Here is a 13,726-nt window from a genome sequence, read left to right on the forward strand (position 1 = left end):
AGCTTTCAGTAAGCTTTTTCAAAGCTCATATTTTTATTTCTTAACATCGATGAAGCAGCATTTTTGTTGTCAGCTGATTTGAAACGAATAAACTTAACAGAAGTTTCCGTACATGATATGAGTGATTTACATTGATTCGGTAACTGAATATTAATGTAAAACTGTAAATATTTTACCATCTTGTTAGCATTTCATAATCAGGCCCTTTCTGTCGACAGGGCATACCGGAATACATTCGAAAATCGACCAAGTTCGAAAGCTTCGACAGTGTTCGACAACTTTCGGTTTGACTTCGGCACGCCCGTTTACATCGTACCGGGTTGAGTGCTGATGCTGTCAGTACGGGAACCAAAACAAGCGTCGCTGACAACCAGAATTACCACAAGCGGACGCGGTTGTGTTTTCTTTCGCTCGTGCTTGTTTGAAGATTTCCATAGATTTTACTCGCCATTGTGCGTCGTGAGAAAAACCAGCTAGCGGCAATGCAACAAGCGAATGCCGTACGGCGATAGGTAGTTCTGCTAAAGAAAAACTACATTTGCAAACGCATTTCTGTGGTGCAGCTAGAAGAACATTAGAATTCCGGTTTTGTTATTGTGTATGTGCGTCTTAGAATTGTAGCGTACAAGTGTTTCGCTCCGTGTAACTGTGTGTGTGTGTGCGCGTACGTCCTTTTTTGCTTTTTGTTTTTTTTTGTTGTAAATGCAACCAAGAGCATACCGATTGCCTTGAACAGTGCGGAATGCTTCCGATGTGTGCGTGTGTACGTGTGTGAGAGCGTGTGCTATGGTGGTGTGTTACGGAATCCTTTTTGCACCTACGCTGCACAAACGCAGTCAGCAAGGCAGGCAGGTCGAAATCGTTTTCAAAGGTTGACAACAATAGTGGGTGGAAAGGCAGGAAACGGCACAGTAGGGAATAAACGAAGTGCTGGCTGGGCACGCTGGGGCTTCTTCCTGGATCCGGAAGCAGTAGTAAATCGAGAAGAGCCTTCGAGCACGTACGAATGTACAGACACATTCATGCGCGTGCAGAACAACGCGGAGGTGGTGCGCGGGTGCAGTAAGAATCAAGCATAAAGCATAAAGCATAGAAACACGCACACCGCCCCAGTTCTTCCAACCCTGTGCCCCCTGTTGGCGGATGTCGTGTGTTCGTGTTTTGGTACGGTCCTGTTGTGCATTTGTGAGTGTATGCTGTGTGCCTATGTGAATTCGATGGGCAAATTGTTTTCATGAAAAGCAAATCCCTGTTGTGTCTCTGTGTTTTCTGTGGCGAGGCTACAATCTCGCAATAGTGAAATAGAATGCCGTGGCGTTAATTAAGGCAGAAGGAGCATGCGAAAAGATTGGTTGCGTTGGTTTTAGATCGTAGTGAGCTATGACAACAGCTAAACATCGTCACGTAGACCACATTAGCTACCATTATTAAAACGCAGGTGAGTGATTTTCCACGGAGTTTCTACCTTCAAAAAGTGCATTTCAGCAAAGTTAATAATTTGTCCCTGTGTGTGTATTGCTCTCTGTAAATTGTGCTAGCTATAAGAAGCAGTAGGGCACACGCGCCGCCCTGAATCCCACCGTAGGGTGGAAAAGGTTGGACAGTTTCCTTGAACTGCACGTAAACATTTCGGGTTCCGGGAATATGGGGTTTCTTTTCCCTACTCGATATCGCGTGCGCAAACGGTGTGTGTGTGTATTGGTGAACTCCTCCCCACCCCCCAATTACCTTTTCTATCCACACCCGGTCAACTTCAGTCCCCTGGGGGGAAGGGTAGTAAGTTCCAAGTACAACACTAAATGAATGAAGAGCAAAGGGACCATATTTTTCACCCGTTCCGAGGTCCTGGCTGAAGGACCTGAAAATTGACGTCGTCGTTGTTGGGTCACATTCAGTTTTGTATGATTTTCCGGGTGCGCCGTCGCCGTAGAACGTTACCCTCCTATCAACCTCCTACCTTTTTTTTTGCAGTTTTGCTGCTGTGAGAGCAGCTCGAACTGGTGAAAGAAAGAGAGCTGGAAAACAACACATTGAGGGGTAGGGAATGGAGCGCGAGCATAAAATGTGGGGCTACAAATAGACAAAAAAAAAACCTTTCTCCGAAAGGTGGAGCTATCGTCCGGCCAGGTGTTAGTGGATCATATCCTTAAATTGTGTGTCGCAACACAGTAAGCCATGTTTCTTCCAAAGAGAAGGAGATTCATTGCATTACATTCCAGGGCAATCTTCGATCAAAAGAAATATCTAAAAGCAATTGAAAAAAAAAAACCGAAATCGGAGCAACGGCTACCCTCAACGTTGAAGCATAAAAATCGCCTTGAAGCATCAGGTTGGTGCAAAAAATGAGAGAGAGAGAGAAAGAGACTAGAAAAAACATGGAGAGAATGTTTCGCATTCGGCAAGTTTGAATGTCCTGTCGTTCCATCAAGAATCGATCGCAGTGTTCGTTTTGCACATCGAAGTAATCGCTCAATTAGACGGAAGTGGATGCTAAACAGCAAACAATGATATCGTTTTGTTTTTGCAGAAATAATTGCACCCCGCACTGTCATTTTTTTTTTGCAAAACAGTAAACGACTTCGAAAGTATACACACGCCAACACACCCACGCTCAGAAGTTATGATGGGGCATTTTACAATACAAAAAAAAAACATCTGTTCGTAGAAGTAGAAGAGGCTGCGATAAACAATAAGCGACAGGCGATAAGTCTTGTTTTGATTCCACGCAACGTGCCACGCCACATGATGACGTGCGATTCCAAGGATCCGGCGTGGACTTCACTTTTCGTAGTATCGGTCGCTCGAAAGACAGGTTGCCCCATTTCATCTTTCTTTCGTGCGCGCTCTCTCTCTCTCTCTCTCTCTCTCTCTCTGAAAATCTCACTTAACAGGAAAAACTAACATGGGAGAAAGCTTATTTTGCGAACACACACACACACATTAATATACCTTCAACCCGGGTTTGTATCGTTTACACTCGGTACAATATAAGGAACACATCCTGGGAAATGAATTTAGTAGCCTGCATCCCTTTTTGTGTGACACCGAGTTCCAAAAATCGCCAACCGATACGCAGTTTCAAGGTAAGGCCGGCGTTTCACGATATAGGCAACAGGCTCGGAATGCAAATGCGTTTTGCTTTCTGGAGAGGGTGGCTGAGAAAATGCAACATTTCCCAGGAACCGTGCTCTCCGAGCATATTTGCCGGGACCTTTTTGTAATCCGATTGCGAAGGATTAATAGAAATCAATTGCTTACATGCAAGATGTTTTCTCTCGATTATTGTCATTAGCGGTAATTGGGGTAATGAATTTCATTAGTGGGGAAAATAGTTGGTTTGCCAAGCGCGCACAGTGGGAATTTTATTGGCGTAAAATAACATTGCAGGTACAGGTACGCTTGGCAGTAATTTTGTGGCAGAGATACGGATGAGATATGAATGCGGTGGAGCAGCGATTAATTGAAACTGTTCAACATTCCTGTCCGATGTTTGCTTTAGGCGCGGTGTTCAGTATGATTTAGTTCAAGAAATTGAGTTCCAACTTCATATCTTCATTATTACATATTCAATCACACCGTGGACATTAAAGTTCCATAAGAATGTAGTTTTAACCACGGTCGTGCGTATACCAAACTAATCAGAATGGCTGTGACTAACCTGCAAGGATGTGCGAAGATTGGGGAAATGTTTTCAAAATCCTGTCCTATTAAAAGTCTCCGCCATTGCACGGAAATACACTGAACTCCTCATTTCTACAAGGGTGGTTCTAGAAAGATTGAGTCTTATCTCGTAAGAACTCCAATATTTCCAATCATGTTCTTGAGATCTGTCATGTGTAGCAGAGTCTTTCCAAAGGATCTTGAGTTCCAGTGCAAATGCAGGAAAGATCATATTAATGAAGTGGCCTGCTAGAGATCTTTGCTATCAATTCTCCGCATACGGCTCACGGTTGCTCATGTCTGGTCTATACTATCCCTGTTCTATTTACCTTGTTTCTACGCGGTCCTGTTTGAGTATTTGTCACGGTTAAATTTAGTTATTAATTTTGATTTGTTTGTCACCCAATATTCGACGTTAAAACAGATATCCATGAAAAGCTTCAAATGTTAGCTGCGTGTTTTCCCCCCTGCATCAATGTTTGTTCTATTTGAAAGCATTTGTTTGAAACGTGATTGCCCTTTGGTGACATCGTTTTCGATTTTCGCTTGAACCGATGTGCCCGATGTTAATCTCTAGTACTGAATTTAGACGCTATTTTTACATCCTAAAGTGGAGAGATACACATCTGGATTTTTTGTTGTTGTTTTGTTTCCTCAAAAAAGCTTTCGAGATCAGCATGAAATCGCTTCAAGTGAATTAGTGTTTCCCAGTGTATTATAGCAGTAGTAGCAGGACCGTGCTCTAAGCTTCATCGCATCGGATGCCAATTTTAGCTGACAATCTCACGCAACGTAGCGGTTACAGCGGGTGAAAAGAAAAAAAGGTAGCATAAGGGGCCCCCTAAAAGCAGTAACAGGTGTGCATGTGTTTGTCTTGCTGGAAAAGCATTAGGCACGTTTTTGGGTAAATGGTCGACGACGCCACAATAAAACCCAAAACGCACCCTAACGATAACGGGAGCCCCAACCATTCGTGTTTGGGGATTCTATAAGAATTGTATAGAGGCGTAAAAAACTTTGAGCCTGGATCAGAAGCTTTCAAAAGAAGTTGTTCATCCGACGATCGTCTTGTCTGTGAACTCCAGCGCATATTTATAGGAGGCGAAGTTTTTGCTCCACCAGGCACACACCAGGCAATATCGAACAGAGTAGCTAACGCGAATGGATGGGGCGAGATGATTTTTTATATGGTGGATCTACAAGGATGGAAAAGATGCTTGTTTGTGTTTCTTATACCGTTGATGAAGTAAAATCTGCCATTCTGGGTCGTTCTTGTTTTTTTTTTTGAGAGGCTGGTTGGGACGTTAAAGGAACCAGGGCAGGTTTGGAGAATATTGGACGCACGTCCACGGAGAAGTTGTAGCAAAGAAAGAAGAAAAAAACCAACCTTTAAAGACAGAACTCCTCAAGATATACAACTTTCGGTCGATGGTTTTGTGGTGTTGGTTCACCGTGAATCTTGAAGAACACGGCTCCGTTTTCTTGCTCGCAGTGTCGCTACTTAAACGAATTGGTTATGTTGGTCTCTGTGTAGTCGCCTCCTTGCGGAGTTGGGGCTCATTGGGCATTCATACCCATATGCTGCGTTCCTTCGCGCATAAACGCACGCACTGGTGTGTTGTGATGAATTTATGAACAGCCGCATCTGTCCGTGTGGTGTTTTGTCCCTTTTCCCAACGTCCCAGCGGAACCGTAATACATCCATTACCCATTATGCCGATCAAACGCGTACATAAAAAAACAATAAAACAGAGAGAGCGAAAGAGATGTAGCGGCATTTTTTTATTCGCGGAAGGTGTGTTGTGGCGCTTGTCGCTTATGAAGGAATCCACATTTCGGATGGTAGAATATTTTTTGGCATGAAGGGATTTTAATTTGGCAGTTTGGTTTTGGACATTGCTTCATTGAGGGAACGGGCAGACACTGGAGGCATACCCGATTACGGGATGAATGTGATGTTTATGTATGTTTGATGAACGGCGCACCACCATTTGGGGTTGGGGGGGTTTGTTGCAGTCCACGGCTGTCGGTCAGGATATATTATTGTGCGATGTCGCCGGTCTTGAATTAATTCACCAGACGGTACTTCATTACGTGTCCATGTGCGAGAGTTATTGTTTTTCGTTTTTACTCCCCTTGCACAACTTCGAACTCCGCTATCTCTTTAGGTTTGGTTTTCGGGAAGGCACAACCAACGACCAACAGCCCTAAATGCTAAATGACAACTTTGCAGTGGACATGTTTCCAACGGCGGTGTCCGTGTGCACGACTCCGGCTAATTGATTTTCATGTTTGGCGGTTCCAATTGTGTATTTGTACAAGATACTGGAGGCAGTTTAGGCGATCGGAATGTTGATGAGCTAGGATGAAGAATAATTTGATCGCGCAGTGGCCGTGGGATATGCCAATGATTGAACAACAGACTTAGAGTTTTAATTAATGATCAACAATGGGCACCGTTAATGAATTATGTCCATGATTGATGATGGACATTGTTTTTTTTTGTTTTGCAACAAATATAATAACTTCTGGTCAGCATATTATAAGAAGCAAACATTGAGACTCCGGTAAAAGGTTTATACATTATTTTTTGTGCTGTATAAACGATTTTTTTTAATCATATTTATCCCAAAACGGTATTATTCTGGTATTTATTCTTGGGCGAGAGCTGGTTATCTGCAATAAAAGATAAAGGATGTCATTATATGTCAGATATTAGGATGTCACCTAATATTATAAATAAAATTCCGGAAATGTTTGATTATCGGATAACAATTTTTCTTCAACCGTAGTTGGAGTTGGTGCTCTAATAACAACAATTAGTAGTCTAAAAGTCCAAAACATTACAACTAGTAGAGTTATAACAAATAATACCATGTGTGCAGAATCAAAATTGCTATAGCCTTTTTTTTTTTTTTTTTTTTGTTAACGGGGAGGGAACCTTCAAAAGGTACCCACCTCGAAGGGCGGCTTGCGGCTACAAACCAATCCCTCCGAGATGGGTTATGTGGGATTCATCGTGACGCTGGGCCCGTGAAGCGGACCCGGCAGCCGATGGGACCCTAACTAAACCACTCCTCGACCTGATCCGAACCCTGCCGATGCGCTTGATGTGCGTAGTACTCCATGCAGGAACGTTTGTGCGTTGCACCCATCCTGTTGACGCGCTGCTGCTTTCCAATGCTGCCACTGCGTCATCCGTCCTAGTTGTCTCAGCTGCTGCTGCTGCTTCGTGCCTTCCTTCCGCTGCTGCTGCTTGATTCCGCCCGTCCGTAGCCGCTACTTCCGGTGGGGTCTAGCTCCTGCTGCTGCTCTGGTTACTCGTTGCTGCTGCTGCTGCTTCCGTTGTCGTCATCCTTTGGTGCGGTCCCGTTTGTTCCGTGTTCCGCCGTCGTTGTTGTCGTCTCCGTCTGGCCGTAGGTGGACTTTCCTCATTCCATCTCACTTGGAGGTTTCTGAAGATGGTCCTTGCGGCGGTCCGGACTGCTTCCCATGTGTTGCTGTTGGCACACATTTCCGCTGCAAGATTTTCTATCGTCAAGCGGGTGTGGCTCTGCTGCTGCATCTCGTGTTGGGTTCGAGCAAACCGTGGACAGTGGAACATTACGTGGTCGACATCTTCCACTTGGTGTTCACACACCGGGCAGTTTGGCGAGCCGTCGAGGATGCCTTTTTCGACGAAGTAGCTCCGGAGAAACCCATGCCCTGTAAAGAGTAAATTGCTATAGCCTTAGCACACCAGTTTGTCTACTAGCAAAGCAAAAAGAAAAAGTTAAAAAAGTCCAAGATCAAGGCTTTGGGCAAGATAAGTCAATGGCGAAGTAACTGGTTTTGGTGATTAACGGATTCAATATCTATTTCTAATGTTGCTGGCGGCATCCGTAGGGGTTTCTTTAGCCTTGTTGTCTCCAACCATTCCATGGTAACGTTTAAGAAGTGGCAAAATACAGTGTGTGATAACATTCAAAGTTGATTAGCCAACCGTCTGCCGGTGGTCTGCTACACTCCATGCGCCAACTTCAATACAAACCCGGAAACCAAGACCGCATCGGCTGACTAATGATGGATGGGGTCGAGTGCATGTTTGTTTACCTTTTGCCACCGATTATCAATCCAAAATATTTGAACCGAAAATTAAAGCAATAACAAAATCGTACGCGTCCTACTATGTACGTTCTTGATGTTGGGTCCTACCGTACTTTACGGCCTTCCGTTATCAGCAGAGGAAACGAACGGAAAGAGTGGTTCAAATCAATTTTTTTGCGTGATATCACACGCGTAAGTGACACCCTTTTCTACAGACCTGGTGGAACCTTAAGCTGTATGTGGTGCAATTATGAGATAGGAGAATATTTCCCCATCCTGTTTGCCGCCGTTTTCACGCTTGTTTGGTGAAGTTTGTTAATCTTCCTTTCTTTTTTTTTATTTCGTACCTTTTCGAATGCTTTCAAAACATTGGATTTGGTGCGTGTGTTCTGTGCTTAGACGTCTGGAACTCAACGTTTCCAACCCATCTCAAACGTCCAGATGTCATTCGTTTAAAGCAGCCCCAAAGCCTGAAGTTCCGTTACAACGTTTCAAATGCGGCCCCGGTTTGGTCCGCTGTGTATACCAGCTCCATCAGGTATTTTTGCCTTGACGGATTCCTTTTCTGGCCGGACGGCCACGATCTTCCAATATACGGCTGGGGCACCATTCTCGGCAATGCGATAGCTCTGGTGCTGTCGTGTTTATGTGGTTGGTCTTGTCCCGGTTCCAGTCGTGCATATGCTCATGCTCACACAACCGACTTCAAACCGATTCCCATTCGCTCCCAACCTATATCTCCAGCAAATGCGGGGGGAAGCGCGACCGCTGCAGTAGTCCGGGGGTACACGTGTGCTATGGAGCAACGGCCGAGAAAACCCACAAGAAGCATAAACCTTGGAAGAAACGACGCAACGCGACTGACTTGATAATCGCTGCTTAAATACAGCGCACACACCTCGCCACACGCGCCGCCACTCGTGCCGCACCCTGTCGTTTGGGTGTGGAAGTCTTCAGTTTTTATGCTGCCTTCTGATTTCCTTCTTATGCTGCTACTCTTTTCCTTTGTGTGTGTGTGTGCGTTTTTTGTATATGTGATTGGTTGGAATGGTCATGTGAAGAAGAGAAAGATAGGAAAAAAACGCCACACCACACACATTTAATTGCTCATGCACCCTCCCCCACGCCACCCTGTTTCTGCCCATGGGACAACAGTCCCCACTGTCTGTGGAAACCCTGTCACGGAACCTGCGACTTTGGCTTCACGGTTGTTGATATTTATGTGTCTGGTTTCGTTTTCTTCCACACTACTCTCTGGCTCTGCTGTCCATCCTTTTCTTGGGCGCTCGATCCACTAGTTTTGTGGCTTGATCTTTCTATCCCGGCAGCTTCTCAACGTTACCGACAGGCGGTTTTATGCTCGTCGTTCTTTCTTTCGTTATGCTCCTTCGCTTGAGCGAATCTACGCTTGATTAATCGAGGTATCGTCCACCCAACCACCCCTGGACCTACGGAGGAGGCACGGCAACAAAACGCAAGATGTTGTCTTTCTGACGATCTCACATTTGCTTCACTCTCCACTTTTTAAAGTGACACCAGATCCTAAAAGGGTCTTTGAAACCGGGCATCCGAAGGATAAGAGCGAAACGATCCTCCAATATCTTTCCTTTTGGACGTATTCTTTCGGCTTCGCTCTTTCCTAGGAGTTTCAAACATTCAAAGGTTTAACATGAAAGCTATTTTTGCTACATTTTAATATTTTCCCGCGTCATTTGCTGGGCAAACAAAATCTAACCTATACCCCATTTCCCAACGGGGTAGATGTACTGTTCCAATCCAATTCTTCATCACATCAAAGCGATCGTCCCACCAGGGTCCCATGTGCCTGTTGCGGAGATATGCTTCCTCGATCGAGCTATATTCGTAATTCGAAGTTTTTTTTGTTTCGCCTGTCTCCCAAAACTTGAGGCGAATATATTTCACTAAATTTCGAATTAAAGAAACATGTTTCCCCCACCATCCCATTTCCGACAGGGAGAAAAAGGAAGACCTTTAGCATTTCAAGCTGTAAGTTCGTTTCTGATTGTTTCATTCTGCTTTGTTCACGGTTCGCATAATGTAACGTGATCAGCGTAGGGATTTGTTGAAATATCAAAACTGGAACGCGGCTTTGTTTTGTTTTTTTTTTTAACTAAAAAAATTGATAAGATTAAAGTTTAAATGCTGTTTGGCGGTAAGGGAATGATCAATCATGCTCGTATGTTTCGTTCGATGCGCAAAACGGGCTAAAGTTTATGCTACAATCTAGATTGAGAGTTGTTTTTTTTCGTCACTTGAAAAACTGAGAAAATATTTTGTTCAAAAAATATAAAAAAAGTTGTGTAAAGTTTGAGTTCTAAAATGATATTTCTATATTCGGTAGCATAAGATTCTTGAATCTTGAATTTTGAATTAGACAGAAATTTGATTGTTTCCTCGATAAAGTTTGCTGAAGAATTTCCAGGTCAATAGGAGTTAAATTTGTAAAATATTTTACAAAATACGTTGTTTTAACAAAGTACTTTGCGAAATAGTTTGTTTCAAATTTTGCCTTTAATTTTTTACACAAGTTATACAACTTTAAAATAAATATAGTCCAATCTTCAATTCACACATCAACTAGTTAGTTGCGAAAAGCAATCTCCATACATCAAATGTAAACAAATACGCTGATTATAAGTTTCATAGATTCTAAAGCTTAATGTAGGACAACATTGAACTACATTGAACATTGAAGTCGTGAACCTTAAGAAATAGTTCAAACGCCTTAAGATTAGGCATAGCAAAGGTCGCATTATAATTGGGAGGTCGGTTGGTTTGTCTATAAATTTGTGACTTGAATTACCCCAGTTCAAAAGCAGTATCAAGTCGAAATTTCACTTCCAGAGTTCTAGCGTGTTGACAACCGACTCCCAAGTACTTTCATTTCATCATCCTTGAAGACGACCTAAAAGAACTTCACGAGTAGGATCGTCTGATGCATCTGTCCAAATCCTACTATATTACTAATCCATTGCTAAATTTAGATCCTTATGCAGAATAATTTATACCTACATCACAATCATTCCATTTTCCACTTCTACAATGGGGTTTACGATAAGTCAGCAAAGTTTAAATCTTAGGTCGGTGTTGGTAACAGTTGGTGTAAACTTGGCTTAACAAGTTACTAGTTGAAATGTTTTTTTTATAGAATCCCGCCGAGTTATACCTGGAAGTATCAGTGTACAAAATTTACTGAGTAGCTTGGGATATCAGTAATTGTTGAAAATTTCTACCGAATCCCATCAAGGTATACCAAGAATGATTTAGTATGAGCGTCCGCGGTTTACTGAGCTAAATAATTTCCTAGCGATGGTATCACCGGTCGCCAGCAGTAGATTTATAGCAGATGAAAGTAACCTTTGGTCGTTTAATTGTCTAAATTAATTTCTCCATCATTTGGTGAAGACAGACGGAGAACACTTGGAAGGTGTAATTGTGTTCGCTTGTTTCATTTGGAGGTCATACCGGATGTATGAGGAAACATTGAAAGAGAAGAATATTGAAATCAAAACGATTTATTAATATCGATCCATACAATAATATAAAACATAACAAGGATATTCAGGCATTGAACTATTATTGAGATCATGAAATTAAGCCCATTCTACGGTATTATGCATTTTCAGTTTCAATAAGTTAGCTACCGTTGATGCCTTTTCTGCGTATTTGTAGTACGATATGCTTTTATCAGCTATCTGGCTTCAAATGATTACCGGATGTACGCATCATGGTGTTTAGCATTTAAATACTTCATCCTTCGAAGCGGATACCACTGTACTATACCACGATTTGGTCATTTCCAAAACATATGGGTTTCCCGGCTCAAAAGTCGATATGTAATTTCACTTTAATTTATATGGTTTTGTAGTAAGCATGTTGTGTGTGTGTGTAAGCATTCGGAACATGCGGATATGATTGGCCAAATCTATTGAATCACAAGCCCCATATGCCCAACCGTGCGGGCTCCCGTAGTTCAGCAAACTATTTGTTTCGTCAAAAGTGGTGCGTGTGCTATGATATCCGTAAGCAAATGCACGCATTATTTACCATTTTCAACATTCCACTGTGTTGCACCGCACAACCAGTCGCTGTGTGTAAATGTTGTAATGCAAATCGCTTCCGTCCAGCGCGCCACCACTGACGTTAGCGCTAATGGAAAATATCAATTACAGAAACGCAGCGTGTCCGTCCGTACTGTAGCGACGGTACTGGGGAGGGAAAAGCGGAAATTCCCCCCCCCCCCCCCGTCTCAGGCCTACAAAAATATACTTTTACCGAGGCTTTCCGATAATCATCAGTAAAGATTGACGTTCGGAAATCGGAAATTTCAATAGCAGTGAATGTATTAATTAACACTCAAATATGTTTGCAAAGTCGCTTTTTAGTTGGGATGATTATTAAAATAGTGGATAAATATTCCAATTCGAATTCCGCATTAATGTAAATGCAACGTACGCCATTTTCCTCCCTCTCAAAACCCAATGACATGCCACATAGTGGGTTCTTTCCTAGTTTTCACTTCACTTTTTTTTTTTGATACTGAGAAATTAATGAGTTCTCCCTAGCTTCCAACCTCCCACCCTGGGAGCTTATGACTTCTGCCCGGGTGTGATGGCCTTTCTCCTGTTTCGCTGAAATAATTCCTCTACTTGCAAATGCGCACACCTTTAGCATATTTGTTTTTCACTTATTTTTTCCCCCTCGCAGCAAACTCAAACGCAGATGCAAAACATACGCGCCGTCCAAGTGCAACTATGTGGAGCAAGGAGGAGGAGGAGGGTAATGTGGATGAGAAAGGACAGAAGGGTGGGAAGAGCCCGCTCTCCATTTACAAAACTCAGAAGCAAGCAAATAATAAAACAAAAAACAATAGAACTATGCATTTGCATGCATTTCGTGTGGTGTGATGAGGTTGGAGTCCAAAAGCGAACCCTACCCTGTATCCAAGTGCATCCACCACATTCATTCGTGTTGTAAAATGTGCATAATCGGTGTTTGTGCTCGCGCGTTCGTCGCTGGCATGCATCGGATTTCTTCGCGAGGATGTTAAAACGGCACATTGTCGCTTCTCTTTCATGCTTTCGGTGGTTGGTGGTTGTTTCGTGTGCTGTCTATCTGTATCGTGTACATTCTACTGGTCGAGGTGTTGGCAACGGTTGACGAGGAGCTTGGGGAGGTGCTGCCAAGTGCAATTATCGAAGAAAGCGATCTACCGCGATACGGTTTGCGGGTGCATACAAACACACAAACATAAGAGATAACTAAGCTCCCGTGATCATCTACCCGCTGTCTACCCCACGTACCGCTTTATTCGCGCGCCTCCACCCAACAGGAGGGGAGGAGGGGGGGGGGGGGGGGCTTGAAAGTGTAAACAATGCAAAATTTATTAATTTATGCACAAAGTCAGTCAGAGTGTGTGATAGGTTCGTTTGCCTTTCCCACTCTCACTCGCCTTTGCATCGTTAATTTATTCTTTCGCTCCTTTATAGCAACACTGCATTGCAATTGCAGCAGTTTGTTAGCCTTGTTTGTCCGACGGGGGTGGGTTTTTTTCCCGGGGTGAATGGGGATGAATGCTATCACTTTTTAAAAGAATCAACACCGCCTTCTGACTTACAAAACTGCAAACTATACAGAAAAAAAATAAAACGAATTCAAACTCATCGGTTCATTTTCATTTCTATTTCATAGAACACAGGGACTTGAATAAAATAGTTACAGGGGTTGTTAAATTTTGAACAATTGTACTTTTAGAGAAAAAGGGACTTTTGAGCTCCGATGCATGATTGGTAATTTTTTTTAAATTAAACATAAACATCAAAATATTCTGAAAGAAGATATTTCAACCTATTACTAGACGCGTCACGATTCTTATAAAAAAATATTTTTTTTTACAGAATTCCATCATTGATTGAAAAAATGATTTTTGACAGAAACTTGTTTAGTGTTTTCGAAGCTT

At 42.9% G+C, this 13,726-nt stretch overlaps 1 protein-coding gene across 1 annotated transcript in view; it reads left to right on the top strand.

The window, feature by feature from the left end:
- The first annotated feature begins 342 nt into the window (after positions 1 to 342).
- The window catches only part of LOC125761192 (tyrosine-protein kinase hopscotch), a 30,962-nt gene continuing 17,578 nt past the window's right edge, over positions 343 to 13,726 (top strand). The window contains exon 1 of the mRNA XM_049422101.1: positions 343 to 1,438. The gene's annotated coding sequence lies outside the window, so the exon portion shown is untranslated. The remainder of the gene's footprint in view (positions 1,439 to 13,726) is intronic.

This window comes from Anopheles funestus, chromosome 2RL (genome assembly GCF_943734845.2).
Source record: "Anopheles funestus chromosome 2RL, idAnoFuneDA-416_04, whole genome shotgun sequence".
Taxonomy (NCBI): domain Eukaryota; kingdom Metazoa; phylum Arthropoda; class Insecta; order Diptera; family Culicidae; genus Anopheles; species Anopheles funestus.